The sequence below is a fragment of the Mugil cephalus genome, chromosome 8, assembly GCF_022458985.1.
Source record: "Mugil cephalus isolate CIBA_MC_2020 chromosome 8, CIBA_Mcephalus_1.1, whole genome shotgun sequence".
Taxonomy (NCBI): Eukaryota; Metazoa; Chordata; class Actinopteri; order Mugiliformes; family Mugilidae; genus Mugil; species Mugil cephalus.
In genome coordinates this window covers 8,856,561-8,872,787 of record NC_061777.1, presented here as the reverse complement: position 1 = coordinate 8,872,787, position 16,227 = coordinate 8,856,561, and the positions used below count along the sequence as shown (strand labels likewise).

The 16,227-nt window shown below is 40.9% G+C and overlaps 1 protein-coding gene across 4 annotated transcripts in view; it reads right to left on the bottom strand.

The window, feature by feature from the left end:
• Nucleotides 1–16,152, bottom strand: part of sh2b3 (SH2B adaptor protein 3) — a 48,905-nt gene extending 32,753 nt beyond the window's left edge. For 2 of the 4 annotated variants that reach the window (XM_047591301.1, XM_047591302.1), the window contains exon 1: nt 14,913–16,152. The gene's annotated coding sequence lies outside the window, so the exon portion shown is untranslated. Of the gene's footprint in view, nt 1–575; nt 616–1,594; nt 1,682–14,912 lie in introns of those variants that run through there. The other 2 variants (XM_047591303.1, XM_047591304.1) reach the window with 2 other exon arrangements.
• Between the last annotated feature and the right edge of the window lie 75 nt (nt 16,153–16,227).

Here is a 16,227-nt window from a genome sequence, read left to right as displayed (position 1 = left end):
AGGCTGAAACTGGATTTTGTGTTAAATATGTTTGACCACTGAGATAGCAGAAAGCACTGACATGATCTTTTCAAGCCTAAAGCTTATGTTTGTACGCATATAGACACACCACACAAGATGTGTAATAGTAATTATCATGTGTACAAGAAGCCTTATAAAAAAAAGTTAAAGATAATCTCCCAAGAATGATCCAACTTGGATCTCCTCATGACTGGGACACTCATTCCTAGCTGGTTTAAAAGCCTATAAATGTCTTGAAATTAAGGTTCATTTGTACGATGCGGATGACAGGGTTTTATATTTGTTGATGGTTGACTCTTTTAATTAAAGCACTAAACAGCGTAGAATGACTCACTATGAAACACTGGAAGGAGAACCCTGATACCTAAAGAAACTCTTTAAAAAAAAAAAAAAAAATACGTCGACATGCATTATACAACAACTAGAGCTCCTTCCTGCTGTACACATGCTTCACACAACGGACGGCTGAGCAACGGCGGAACATGAGTTAGGCTGCAGTAGCACCAGCGAGGGTTTATCGTTCTAAAACGTCAAAATGTGCCTACAGTACGTACCCTCTTCCTCCAGTGCAGCAGAGAAGGGTCTATTCTAAATACAGGAAGTATGAATGTATGTGTGTGTGGGTTGGTTGGAGGGGGGGTGGTGGAGGAGGGGGGGGGGCAGACTGTGGTCCAACAGATCACAGAAAACCACAAGAAACAGAAGGGGGAGTGTCGTTGTGGTCGGGCCAAACATGGAGCAACATGTCTCGTTATCTCTCGGCTAACATCTCTCTCTCTGTGTCCTGTGCGACGACACTCGAGAGATGAAAAACGTTGCAAGTTATTGAGATCTTTCCGCATCAATAAGGTCGCGATTCTTTCTCGTTAGCGCCGCTAAACATGGCAGGGGACGCGTACGTCAATGAGGCAGCGAAAAGTTGGCATCGTGAAATATTGCGTCACTAAAGTTCCTGGATGTGTCCTGTCACAACAACTAATTCCCTTCCTGTACTTTTTCAGAGCATGCTCAGTGCATGCCCTCTTGTGCCCCTCCAGCTGGCCCCCCCAAAGGCTGTTTCTATCTGCCTGGCCAGCCCAGCGATGACTCAGCACTGGCCGACTACAGAACATGCACACACTCACACACACACACTCACACACGCACACACATATACAGACACACTTCCTCTCGGCGTATCCCTCTGGGGGCTTGGCCGTCTCAGTTCCCAGGGTTATCCCTTACTTTTCACCCTCTTTGTCCTCTGGCGTGAGGATCCCCAGATGTGTTTGAACTCATTGCTTCCTTTACTTGCACCTCGACTGTGCGTCACATTTAAGTTGGATGAGGGGAAAAAAAAAACAGAATGCTCGTGTAGTTTTTGCGTCTCCCGTCTCTTTTCTTATCCGGGGACCTCTAACCTCAGCTTTGTTATTCTATTATTGTTTTGCTAGATAGCATTCAGCAGGAGATGATGACAGAAAAAAATAAAAAAAATTTAAAAAAAAGAGGCTAAGTCAAACACTCTAAATGGAAAACATTCCTGTGCACCAGAGTCAAAGTTCCCGCATTCCTGCTTTTCTTTCTTCCTCACCTTACTCATCGCTGCCTCCGTCTCCTCTTCCTCTACAAAGCCCACATTATTCTCTGTGACACACTCACACTGGCACACTGATTGCTTTCTTCTTCGCCCCCCTCCCTCCCTCTCTCTCTCTCTCTCTCTCTCTCCCTCTCTCTCTCTCATGTGCGTTACAGAAATCTGGCGCAGCTTTTCCTACACATCGACACCAAAAGCAGCCTGAGAAACTGCTGCACTGAGCAACTGTGGCCAGGCAGTGAATGTCGACATAGGCTGCAGAAGAGTCACAAAAAAAAATAAATAAATAGTCACGGCAGAACAAGCGCTACTGTCTGAACCAGTGTGAAACTAATGATACTGCAGCTCAACCCGTGTTATTTAAAAGATACAAACAGACGGTGACAGCTACCACACGAAAGTGACTTTTGCACATGTCACACAAGTGCTAGAAAATGTCTTCCAGGAAAGCAGCTGACTGACATTTGTCATGACGTATACTAAATGGAAACAGTTTTAAAGTGAAACAATGTTAAGGGACAACAGAGTGACTTCAAAACTTACTTTAAACTGTGATCAAAGACCTGTTTGTTCAGCCCCGTACCAAGTCATGGTGAAAGACACCAAAATGGGTGGCAGAGCTCTTACCTTCCCTCATGACTTTGTGGCTCCAGAAGTGGAACTAAACTCTCTTTTCGCTGGAACAGCCTAGAACTGATTTTAATCAAGCAGGAAGGAAACAGGATGCGTGAAACACACACGTGAATTTATCTCATCAGCGTGAGTAACCTCATGACTCGATCTTTAACAACACAAGCTCGGGACATATCAAAACGTGTGATGCTGTGGTATGTCGTTCTCCATTAAAAACGGCCAGACACCAAAATGGAAGAGCTGCCCACACTAAGCAACATCCTGGCTGTGGCCTACTGGGAGCACAGCCAAAATATAATTTCCTTGAAAAGTAGAGTTGCTTTTGAAGTACACGCACTGCCAACACAAACATTATCACTGTACCATTGAGATTACAAAAAAAAAAAAAAAGGGGGGATATGTTTGTCCAAAGCCAGGAAAATTAAATCGACAAAGACTCAGGTTTAAACAACACGTAGATATTTATCAGTGATGCTTGTGGAAGTGCAGGGAGTGCCTATTTATATCTCAACAGCCTTGGTATCTGGGCTCGCACACCGCTGTGTGCTGGCTGCTGTCACCGGTTGGGAACGGCTCATTTGATGCAACAGAGACACACACACACACACACACACGTGCAAAGGACACAAAACCTGTCTGGGTTTACAGGTCATGTATTCATAGAAATCCACCATGGTGTTTAATACTGAGGCGTGTCCAAAGTGGGTTAAGATGCAGTGCTCGTAATGGCCACTAGATGCTAGATGCTAGAAAAACAAGTCAAACCAGGTGGAAGTAACACACAAATGGGACCTTTTAACCAGCTAATTTACTAATCATCTTTTAAAAGGAAGATTTTTGATCCATTAAGTTGATCTTGAGGCTTTTGCGAGTGTCCGTAAAGAATAAAGAGAAAAAATGATAAAGCTGACATTCATTAAAGTAATGTTTTGAACTAAAAGGGCAAGGAGATGGTGGTAGCATTTAAGATGTTAGAATCTCCTTTTGTCCTTTTTCCTCACACTATATTAAACTTAATTTCTTTGGGATGTAAGGGAACAAAATAAATCTGTAAATCTATTACGGAAATTTGGTAAATACGGTAGTTTAAAACCCAGCTGAGGAGATCCCGTGAGTTTTGGCCAGAACAAAGAGCTACAATAGATAAGATTATCAACTACAGTGCACAAATCCATCGGACAATAGTGTGAAACAGTGTTAATGACAATGCAAATTGTCTCAAGACTCTTTATAAAAACTTGATATTAATGTTAAACTGAGAAAGTATCTCTGATAATCTGATGCCGCTTAAGTTCTAACATCAAATAGCTACAAAAACTGTGTAAAACAATGCATGATGTCAATGTTATTATTACAGAGTCATACTTAGGCATGTTCACACATCACACTGTAATGTAATGAGTTACTCTGACATGCACAAATAAACAGAAGTGTGTCAGCAACCCGTCTACACGTGCACCTTCAAGGGCTGTTTCGGTTGTTCATTACTGTAAAATTAAAAAAAAAAAGGAGGATATGCTCCTAATTGTCATATTCATTATGTAAAATGCAATTTACAGCGAGCCACATCCGTCTGACCTTTATATAGCCCTGGGCTTATTACCGAGATCAGCCGGATCCAATCTATTGCTTATGACTCAATTAATCTGCATGGCATCTAGGCTCGCCGAGACATCAAACACTCCAGCTTTTCCCGTAAAAACTGGAGTGGAAAAAATAAATAAATTACCAAAAAAAAAAAAAACAACACAAAAAAAAAACAGCAACGTGTGCATCAGAGGGTCTGGAATGAAAAACAGATTCAGTTACCACCTCTAAATTTTCATTCTCTGACTCACTGAATTAATCACAGTGCTAGTATGGATAAATTTACCAAGCAGGGAGAGAGTAAGCGATTGTGCGTGGGAGTTATTAGAGGGGGGGGGGGGTTGTGGTGGTGGTGGGGGGTGTTAAAAAGGAAGAGGAGGAGACAAGAAACAAGAGTCACAAGGACAAAGAGAAGGAGAGATCTGTGGATAATGAGAGGGCAGGCAGGAAGTGAGAATAACAGGCAGAAGAAAGGCGATAGGGGGAGGAGATCGCAGCCAAGTTTGCGGGGTGAAGGTCCAGGTGGCAGAGCAAGAGAGCAAAGGAGCTCCTCTGCTCTGCCTGGGTGGGTAGCAATCACAGCAACAGGAAGCCCTGCCCTGCCCTGGCAAGCAGCGACCAGTGCACACATGCAAAGACACTGCGCACACAGAATCACAGGGCTCACGACAAGCACCCTTACGTCAGGGGTGGAAACACGACTAGAATGTTAAGTGCAAGAGCTGTTGCTTAAAATATTAATCTGTGAGCATGATGGAAATATATCTGCGGAGAAAGCTACACACTAAAATAAAAACAAAGAAAAGCACAAGTACCAATTTGTCTTATAAAGTCTGGTAAAAGTGTAACAGAGAGATATTCATGCACTTAATGTGAATTCTTGGTAGAAAGTGGTATCTTTGCACTAAAAACAATGACAGATTGTAGGGAGGAACTAAGAAAAGTATTGCTCCAATAATGTACTGATGTAGTTGTTTTTGTAAAACGGCTCAAAAGCTTCTTTCACCTCAAACGAAAAACCCGTTGATGCACCTGCCTGATACATTCTGATATAGTCAATGGACGTCCTGTCAGATGTGTCATTGTAGAAGCTCCAGGGATGCGAGCAGCTCAAAAACAGTTTTGGTCATAAGAGACTGATCACTGAAGGGCAGAGATTTTTTTCAAACTAATCAAATGTGTCGTTATACGATCATTAATGGAAGCGCATAGGTGAATTAGCCCTTAGTCATGTTTGGGAAATCACAAAATCTTGATGTGGACTGAGCTGCATGTATATTAATATAATAGGGCCCACTTTTCACAGTATCATGGTAGCGCACTGATAGGGCCGTGAGATCCGCGAGCTGCTCTGCATCCGTGGAGAAGAGGAGATTCGGCGCACTTAAATGTGTAATGATGACGTTGTCGACGCAATGACGTATGAGAGGGAGGACGCTAATGTCATACCCACTGCCTGCTTTCAATATGAAAGTACGCCAAAGACGGGTCGACACGGGTCTGAAAATCCCTTGTCAACCCGGTATTTTCAATATGTTATGTATATTATACAACCAAACCCAATGTGATATTAACCTCTTGTTAGTTATGCAGGTAAGCAGTGCTGTTCATGTGTCATGCTGTGCTCAGGGAGGAAGCCAAAAAACTTGATCAAATCCCTGAGTGATACTTGACTCCCTAACCTGCCACGTGTCACTCACATTCTTTAGAAGACTGTTAACAGGAGTTGCAGTTTGGCTTCAGTCGGGCTATAAAATAGTGAGACAGTTGAAACACATTCAGGTGCACTTCAACCAGCCTAAAAATAAAACACTCCAGCAGGATGTGTTGGCCAGCTGAAACAGAGCGTAGTACCGCAAGCAGAAGAATGATTAAAGTAGCATTAAGGCACGATTGATGCAAATGAATCACTTTTTGAAAACCTGTTATCAACATCTCTGCTCTCAGCTATGTGCTTGATCTGGTGGCAACTCTGTTCACATTCATGGTGAAGGCAGATAACTTTGTTCTCGTCTATCTGGCAGGGCTCTGAAGTTGAACTTGGCATTCAAAAGACCCAATTCTTCATCAATTTCTGCTTTGTTTTTTCTTTCTTCTTGCCGATTTCTTCGTCTTCTTTTAAGATTCGGGTGTTTTTTGTTGTTTTGTTTTGACAATACAGAATGTATTAATGATCTCCGCTGGGTAAAATTTGAAAAATGCACGTCAGAAAAAAAACAAAAAAAAACATGTGGTGTTCAAAGAATTTCGTGTTAACTTTCACAGCCCTTGTAGATTTGATTGTTATTTTTACGCTGAATGGGATATTGAGCATCCAGGAATTTCAATAATGCTCGTAGTGTCATCTAGCCAGGAAGCCAGGCTAAAGTTCCCACCATATTTTACCAGGGGAATTTTTGGTCTGTAGTCGAGCTGATGGGAATTCATAATGTCTAGTACAAAACTGAAAGGGCAAATACAAACATTTCAGGGAAGGTTTATGCGGCAATGGATAACTTTAAAAGACAAAGAGTTGTGTCACCTAATTCCATGCTCTGATCAAATAAATCCAATGCAATTGCATGCAGAGGTATTTTTTTTGTTCTGTATCTGTTGGAACACGCAACATAATGAAATCCACATGGCGTGTTTATAATATTCTGATAAGAATTGAATTCTTGCTATGGCATGCTTACCCTTGTTTGGTATATAAACACAGAAAATATTTAAAAGAAAATAAACAGAACACAGAAAATAAGACCACAGTGTGTCCATGGTGTCTAGAGTATGAAATGCCACACCTTACATAAACCCAAACAAGATGCAAAGAAAATATAAGATGGACACAGATAAGTAGAAACCCTCAAGCCACCATTATGCAAGTCTGTTTTCAGGACAAAAGGCCAGGACTTCCCACCAATACAGTCACTATTCAATATTGTTATGACAGCCAAAACAGCCTGCTCCACTGGTAGCCAACACACGAGTTAACACGAACTGACACCGCGTGACCTTTTTCCATCCCTTTCACTTCATGTTTTATACTTGACTGCAACGGGCTGCTGCGCATCGAGCAAAAGTGTCACAATGTACCATCAGCTATACGAAGCTAAAAGCGTGTTTCATAAAATATACATATCTATATATTCCACTGCCTGATTATTTGATGCATATATGAAGAGAGGAACATGAAAAAGATCCACACTTGCAGGGTTGTGACTGGCTGTGGTTCTGTGTTCCTGAATGCTGTGTGAAATGAGATGTGAAAGAGCTTTGATAATAAGCAGAGCAGAAAGCGAGACGCACACAGCTTACATAATTGAAGAACATATTGTAAAGGAGGAAGTAGTGCTGAAACATGAGATAACCTCGGCCTTAATTTCCCATAGCCAGAAGTAAGAATCAGCTGATTCAGAATTACACAAGGCAGGGAGAGCCTGAAGCTACGTCGCCACCGACATAAACCACCAGCAAACGTTAAAATGTTCGTTCTAGATGCGTGGATCCATATAACAAAGGAAAGGAAGTGTATTCTTGGTGGAGATTAGTAAGGCGTCATTTCTCAAAAAAGAAAAATGACTGATGCACCAACGTTACACAAGACTGCTCTGGGACAAGATCAACCTTTAATCCACCGTGTTTGACTTTTACTATAGGTCTTACAGTGAACTGGTTTAGGAAATGCCACCATAGAGCAGAAAAGATCACTTCTGCAGAATCACTTAATTTACATGTTGCTTTCCATGCTCTGCATCTTAAAGCAGAAGTACGCTGAAGTCATTTTAAATAAAAGAAAACGAGAGGTAGGACACAGTTTTTCGTTATATGCACAGGCCCAAACAGTACATAGGGTTTTGTTTTGGTTCTCCAGCTCAGCCCTACATTCCCACAACAATAACACAATGCTGCTATTCTTAAGACGCACAGAAATAAAGACCAGCTACTTTCTGGCTATTTCCTGTGGTCTGGGAGCTCGGAGAGCCGGGCAGGTTGGGAGAGAAGCAAAGCTAAAGGGTCTGGATCGGAACGATAAGAACAAAATCACACACCATCGAAAATGTTCGACTTTCAGTCCCGCTGTGCAAACCTCAAAGGAAAACAGTATATACAGTATGATGACTGTGCGTCCAGTACTTCCCAAGAATCCCTTAAAAACTGCCAAACAAGCATCCTTCCAGCTGTCCGGCATCCTACCAGTGACTAATACAAACCATCTTTGTGCAGTTTGCAGTCTATCATTATCGTGCAAAGACAGATCCTGGCATGTCAAGGAAATACTGAAGTAGAGGGCTCACAGGAAAAAAAAAAGAAAAGTTTGGCTTTGGCTGGATTGATGGATGTGATGTGTGTGTGTGTGTGTGGGGGGGGGGGAATGAGGTCAGTAGCGACTGTCAAGCATCAAAAAACACTAAAGGCCTCTGAAATGACAAACTCAAAATTATATTAGAAGTAAATATATTGTAATCAGGGCTAGGAAACGTTGGGCCGTTCTAATTTTCCAATTCCGATCAAATGTCACGAAATGATAAATGAACTGAAACCTGTTATTTCAGGCTTCTGTTCGACCGGGTGCTTCCTGTCGAGATTTCCAAAAACTGATGTTAAGGGTTGAGCAACACGGAACAAAATATACATTGTAAAAAAAACGATATTCATTAAAGTATTCAGAAGTAAATCTAATGTTTATCTTATGTGGTGAAGGGGTTTGTTCGCATTTTCCCGGAACAAAATCCTAAAATAATATAAAAACCGAAAACATCTGCATGTTCAGTCTAAACCGAGGGATGTTCAAGATCCACGTATCGAATGTTAAATTATTCTGAAGTTAAAAACCAAATCCTAATTCTATAACAATTTCATTACTGAAACAACAAGCAACCACATCAATACTTCTACGGAACAATTACAAAAAGTGAACTGAAACTATAGTTAAAAAAGGGGTCGGAATTTGGGTGGACTGACCTGAGCACATTTACGCTTCTGCACATGCTGTTAAATGAAGAGCAGCTGAAAACATGCGCAGGACCTTTTTTTTTTTTGTCCTGCGCGCACACACACGTCGAGTCCTCGCAAAATAAACACCGACTGGCATGAATATTACAGAACATTAAATACACACACACGCTGAATAACTAAACAGTTTAAGTACGTTTCTCAACTACACAACCACCAAACGCTGACCTCAACTTCTGACTGGAACCCTTAAACACAGGCTTAGTTTCTGAAAAGTTGACAACAACAATCCATCATTCACAACTCGGCTGAGTCAAATCTCTACAATTCAGCCAATTCAAGCATTCAGGGGCTGTTCCAGCCAGGGAGAGTACGACAGACATATCTGTCTGAAATCCGAAAGCACTTTATGAATGAGTCAGCCCTGCTTGTGATGTGTTTCTGATTCATTGTGAATTGAGAAGATGCATGATATTATTTAAGACGTACGATATTATATTATGTGCATGTGTAATAGTGTGTGTGTGTGGGAGTTGTTCAGGGGGTTTGGCAGAGAGATAATTGGCTCCTTCAGTCACTCTGATCGGACGTGAATCATCTACAGGCATCTGACTTCCTGGAAGGCTAATTCAGGAGTTATAAACTTTTCCACATTGGGGCTCATGAGGAGCCAACAGAGAAGTTTCAGTGTTGGCTGTTACAAAATACCTCTTTCTGACACAGAATCATTACCCAAGAGTCCCATTTCTCTGCAGAGACAGCAAATTCTGTGCTCATGTTGGGAATTAACTTATGTGACATGATGCAAATTGGGTATTTTGCGTGAGAACGTGACCCTAGTTTCACTTCAGCTGAGGCGCAACTCCCATTTCTGCTATCACATAAACAGAAAATGTTATTTGGTATGAACACGTACAGTGAGGTCCACATATATTTGGACACTGACACAGGTTTTGTTATCTTAGCTGTTTCCCAAAACATGTTAAAGATACAGTTACATCGTCAATACGGGCTTAAAGTGCTTAAAGACTCTCTATTCACATCCAAATTCGAGGAAGGGTTTAGGAATTAAGGATATTTAATATGTAGCTGCCTCTTTTTCAAGTTGACTCAAAAGCTATTACATGAGCTGCGTGGACTATTCCCTCATTAATACTTCATCATTTAAGCAGGTAAAAGGTCTACAGTTAATTCCGGGTGTGGCGTTTGCATTTAGAGGCTGTTGCAGTGAACCCACGACATGCCATCAAAGGAGATGTCAATGAAAGTATAAAAGACCGTCCTTAGGTTGAACAAAAAAAGATAAAATCCGTCAGAGTGACAGCTGAAATGTGGCCAAATCATCAGTTCAGTACATTCTGAGAAAATGGCCTGGACGTTCACAGAAGACAACAGTGGCGGATGACCGCAAGATCCTTTGCACGGTGAAGAAAAAGCCTTTCACAACATCCACGCAAGCGAAGAACACTCTCCAAGAAGTAGGTGTATCAGTAAGTAAGTCTACAATAAACAGAAGATTTTGTAAGAGTAAATACTGAAGGTTCACCACAAGGTGCAAACCATTAATCAGCCTCAAAAATAGAAAGGCCAGATTAGACTTTGTCAAAAAAACATCAAAAGACACCAGCCCAGTTCTGGAACAGCATTATCTGGACAAACAAAACTGAGATCAACGTGAACCGGAATGATGGGAAGAGAGAAGTATGCAGAGGGCTTTAAACTGTTGATGATCCGAAGCACAACACATCACCTGTAAAACATGGAGGACGCGGTGTAATGGCATGGGCATGCACGGCTTCCAACGGCCAACGGGTCACTAGGGTTTTACTGATGATGTGACAGAAGACAGTGGATGAATTCTGAAGTGCATAGGATATATTTTCTGCTCAGAATCAGCCAAATGCAGCAAAGTTTATAAGACTGTGCTTCACAGCACCAATGGACAATGACCCAAAACGTACAGTAAAAGCAACCCAGGAGTTTTTTTAAAGCTAAGAAGTGGAATATTCTGTGATATCTGAGTCAATCCACAAGATCTCAACCCGATCGAGCATGAATTTCACTGGCTTATGACAAAACTTAGGGCAGAAATACCCCAAACAAGCAACAACCGAAGACAGCTGCAGTAAACTCCTGGCAAACCATCACAAAGGAGGAAACCTTGTGTATGGTGATGTCCACTAAAGACTTCAAGGAAGGATTCTCAACAATACTTTAAAAAATTAACATTTTATTCATGGTAATGTTAATTTGTCCAATTACTTTTGAGGAAATTTGTTTAAAAATGGCTGCTGTTCCTTAATGTTTCATAGGATATTTTGGTTTAACCACTTGAATTAAACCTGAAAGTCTGCTCTTCAATCAGCTCTCAGTCTTTTAATTTCAAATCCAACGTGGTGGCATGCAGAGCCCAAATCATGAAGATTGTGTCGCTGTCCAAATAGGTCTGGGGCCTAACTGTCTGCACGGCTGTAACGAGTGCTGGCGTGTTGAAGTAGCTGCAATGACATATTGCTGCAGCTCTACATTATTCAGTTGCATAACCTCAAGAAACCAGCCATGACAAAAAAAATAAATAAATAAATATTCATGCTGTGTTTCCTAGAAGTCTGATAGGGCAACTTGAGAAAAAAAACAAATACCTCTGGTACATCCTCATTGCACGCAGGCACACACACACAAATCCATTAATGTGCTGCAAATGTATAGCCTGCAAGCATACACATGTTTTACGCGACATCCTCATACTGCTGCAGCTAAATCGAGCCTGTAATCAACATTCTTCCAACAGCAAGAACAGGGGCGCATTGGGGTAAACACACGCAAAAACACACACACACAGCCTCTAATTATTGCTGCTTTGGAAAAAAAAAAAAAAAAAAAAAAAATGCACACACACAGGCATGAATGCGTTTACCCCCCAAACACTTGCAGAAACACTGAATCTCTTCTTTTTCCCTCATTCATTTTTTTTTTTTTTTTTTAAATCTTACTCGTCTGCTTGCAATTAGTTATGTCCCAGGTCGCCTCCCTCTTCTCCTCGACCTGCAGGGCCACTGTGGGTCAGACCCTCTCTCGAGGTCTCATCAGTAGATTTCTTAGAAGGCCAGAGGGAAGTGGAACAGCTGAAGTCTGATAACATCTCAGTTGAGACATGGCATGACATTGTCTAACCTACGGCCCGATAGACCAAGCTGCAGAGTTCACCGCTTTCATTTTGAAATAGTCTGCAGCGTATATATCGTGCGTATACGTGTAAATTAAACATGCACAATGCGTCATAAACCGCAAACTTAAATAATCGAACTGCTAATGCTTCAACCCTAACGCAGGTCTTTTCTTTCCAGGAAATATTGCTGAGACTGCTTATAAGACAGCACTGTGTTGTGGTGCACAAAACCAACTAAGTAATCATATTATAATCAAGGTCATGCTCTTCTGTGGAGTGTGGTCAAGACTTCTTTGTTAGCAAAAAAATTTTTTGTCCACAGCTTTGTTTTTCTTTGCTTTTTTTACTTTTTCATTTTAGGGTTATTTTATACATTAAAACATAATAAGCAATACCTAAGATACAAAACATAAGTGTCAGACATGACCTAGACTAATTTTCAGAAATCTGTTTACTTGCCTGTAAGCAAGTAAACAGATTTCTGAAAATTATTATCAATGATTTATGACTGTGCGAGCAAATTAGGAATCTGGACGTGCACCAAACTTTCAAATTCACAGTCAGTCTCATGCCTGGGGATCACAGAGTCAGCACTGTCTACATTGGAAACTTCATGTACATTTCGGCTGGCATTACTTCTGCAAAAAAACAAAAAACAAACAAAAAAAAAACAAAAACAAGTATTTATGTCATTATGTCATCCGTGCTTCAGTGACTTAAGATCTGTCAACTGTTGCATGTGAATGACTGGATCACCGAAGAATTTAAAACCTCAGCTGAGGAGGGCTGGGAATACTGCAGAAGGTAAACATTACCATCTGAATGCTGCTCCGAACATCTTAGATTTATATTAATTTTCAAACAAGGCCTCACGTTGTGACAGGGCGATGAGCGTGGCGATGCGTACGGTACTACACCACACTATAATGAGACGCTAAGAATTTGTCAGACGTGATTTAGCAAATTATTATTTAAAGAGAAGTAGTTGTATTTGGGTCATTGTGGGTAACACCACTATCAATATTACTCATTTGTGCAATATACATCATTTGATTGATGTTAATGATGCGTTAATGTTTAATGTTGTATCTGGTTAAAGCGGGGTTAATTGCATCTACTTTATAATCTGCTGGACAGCTTGGTCTACAACAAAGCAAACAAATGCAGTCATAATTTTGCTTGCTCGTACATGCATCTTAAAATTTAATTAGCGTCTAATGGCTCTATCACACACCAACCACTTATGTTTACTTTACATTTATCATGTTATTACAATAAAATCGGTCCTGCATTAAATCTTAGCTTCATGAGAGTTACGGTATTCAGCATTGGTTTAAAATAACTGTTGATTCAAATGTGTTTTCATTTTGCAGGCTCTGGTTCGTAATTAACAGACACACTTTAGTATTTTGATTTGCATTTGTGATGCATTGGGGGGTAAGAGGAGTACTATGTGTGTATCTGCTTGAGGCAGGGCCGATTGTAAATATCTTACAGGGCCTTAGACAAGCAGATCTACAACTGAGCAAATGACTGTAGTCGGTTTAGTTACTTTCCATCCCTCCCAGGCACTATTTCTATCAAAAAACTTTGGCAGCCAACACGACTACACACCTGCTTGTGTGAACAGCAAGGCAGGTTTTACTTTGTAACAACACATTCTAATTGTAAACACACACACACACATATATATATAAATATGTACTTCTCATTTTGCAAGATCCTGCATTAATGATAGACCCACGTCGGAAACTTAACCACCGCAGCTCGAGGCCTAATCTGAAAGTCAATTCTGAAACTGGCTTAAGGTCTAAGGCTGCAACTGGCCCTAACAAAGACAGAAATGTGCAGCCAAGAGTCACAAATAGAAGCCAAACCCCTCCAGAACTCACACGCCAAAATTACCCCTTTGATTTACTGACAACACAACACAACACTGGACAGTGACAACAACAACAACAACAACAACTGGCTGCTCCCCGCTTGATCTTCTCCTCTATCCGGCCAGGCTTGACCACTGACCTGGGCATGCGCACACTGGCCCGAGCAGAACCCGCTCACCCTCACTTGCCAGTTAATTAGGCACACTAGTAAAAAATGGATGGAATATAATATAACAGTGCTGCAATACGTCTTCATAAATGATATGGGGTATCCAGAATTTGATGTTGCAGGCTGTGGTTTGTAGTACTACTGTGTTGTCCACCAAAAAAAAAAAAAAAAAAGTTTCTATTATTCTAAAGATCTCATTTCAGTGAGTGAGGGCTTGACTAAATAACAGAAACGCAGTAGTGTCCTCCAAAAACGACCATGAATTAGCACCTCTCAGGTCTGTCATGTTAGAATGCACTGGTGTACCTAATGTTGTGGCAATTGTGTGTGCAAGAGCATTAAAATCTCAGATTGTTAAGTTCTTGCTTAAAAAACAGCAAATAAATAAATAAATAAATAAAAAATAAACGGTAGATAAGTTAATTACTTTTTTTTGTTTGTTTTAAAGTCTCCATGTTTGGCAAATTAAAATACGCCTCAATGAGTTTAGTATTGCGTCATCACCATGGTGACCAATATTAAAATTACTTAACTTTATAGCAAAATTACTTTTAAAAAAAAAGAAGAAGAAGAAGAAAAAAAGAAGCACGTGTTGAGTTAATGAAAAGTGTATTGGGTTAAAAATGTGTAGCTTTGATGTTGTTGTTTTTTGGACTAATATTTTAATTTTGAGGGGGACAAAATAATAAAATAAACAATCCGCTCCAGCTCCACGCAGCCCTTTAAAATCCACACGAGCACATTTCTCGACGATTACCAATTAAGACAAAACAGGTCACTTTTGCTTGAAGCGATGTCCACTGCTACTGCTGCTATTTTTGGGGGATTAGTCCTCGCGTGGTGAAATGACCAATTTTGAGTGATGTTAGGACATTTTTTTTTTTTTAAGACAAGGAGAGGATAAAAGTTGACAAGAGGCTCAGACCCTCACAACATACTCACGTTCTCCGTTATCTCGGACAGGCACCCACCGCAGCACGACGACTAACCACCAAGTTGGATTTCGCATAACGGAAATGTGTGGAGAAGCGTCTAAAGTTAAGTCTTAAACGACGTCGGCGAGGAGGAGCAGCAGCGGAGGGAGAGTGGACATCAGAAGAAAGAGCTGCATCCTAAAATGCCCGTCGCGTTCTCTCTCATTGTGACTGCACGCGCCTGCTCCTCCGCTAAAAAGAGGAAAGAAAAAAAAAACTTTCAGCCACGAACTTGACGCGGAAAAAAGTGGCGACTGTTCATTTCCGCTGTCAAAAAAAAAAAAAAAAAAAAAAAAAAAAAGTAGCTAGCGCGGTCAAACTGCGTCAAGCACGAGGTAATGCACAACTTCCGGATGTGTTTTCAAAATAAGAGGCATGTACCCCGGTGCGTTTTTAAGAACGAGAATTTAGTAGAGGACAGTACGTTTCATTTGCGCAACCACTTAACGTAGCTTATTAGGTAATTCAGCGAAGATGTTTGTTTCTTTGTATAAAGTGTCTCATTGGTCGTAAATATGTCTAAAATATGTCTAAAATAGTTTCTATATTGCTTTAAACACTTTATATTTACTCTGTGTATTGTTGTATCTATCTAGCCACTCTTTTGTTTTTTGGTCATTTCCAAATTTCCAAAAAGAAGGTAGAAAGCATAGTTGTAGACGGGTGTCCACAATAGACATGACGCTTTTAACTCGTATTTTTAGGTCTGTTTGTCCTTTTATTTCGAAACTACCGACCAGGAAGTCGCTCTCCCAATTTTAGCGCTGTTTTAAAGTCGCAGCCAGCAGCACATTGTGCGCAAGATGCACACACACAGGCTTTTCCTGACGCTGCCGACAAGTCTTTCCGGATACCCGTACATTTTGTTAAGTTAATTCATCGAGTCATTTATATGATACTAATCTTATTATATTACATTTTTGTTTTTACATTTATTCCTCCACGACAAAAGATAAAATAGCAAACGGTCTTGGGAAAAGCATTTCTATCTCGACAAAGTGGCGTTTTTCCTCAATACATCTGCACCACAGTCACGCACACTGCTTATATGTGACCTCGCGACACGAGAGGACACTGAAACAGGAGGAATCCTATTGTTGTTTTTGTTTCGGTCGGCCACATGGTTAATTCACCTTGCCCGCCAGGTGCGAGCGTCTGATATCCCAGAAAAATACAACACAATTTAGAGCAGTTCTGTAGCGACACCTGGCGAGGGACAGGCTGCACTGCACGAGTCCACACTCGAGGCTGCGCCACTTTTTGAGAAAATAATGTAAAGAGAA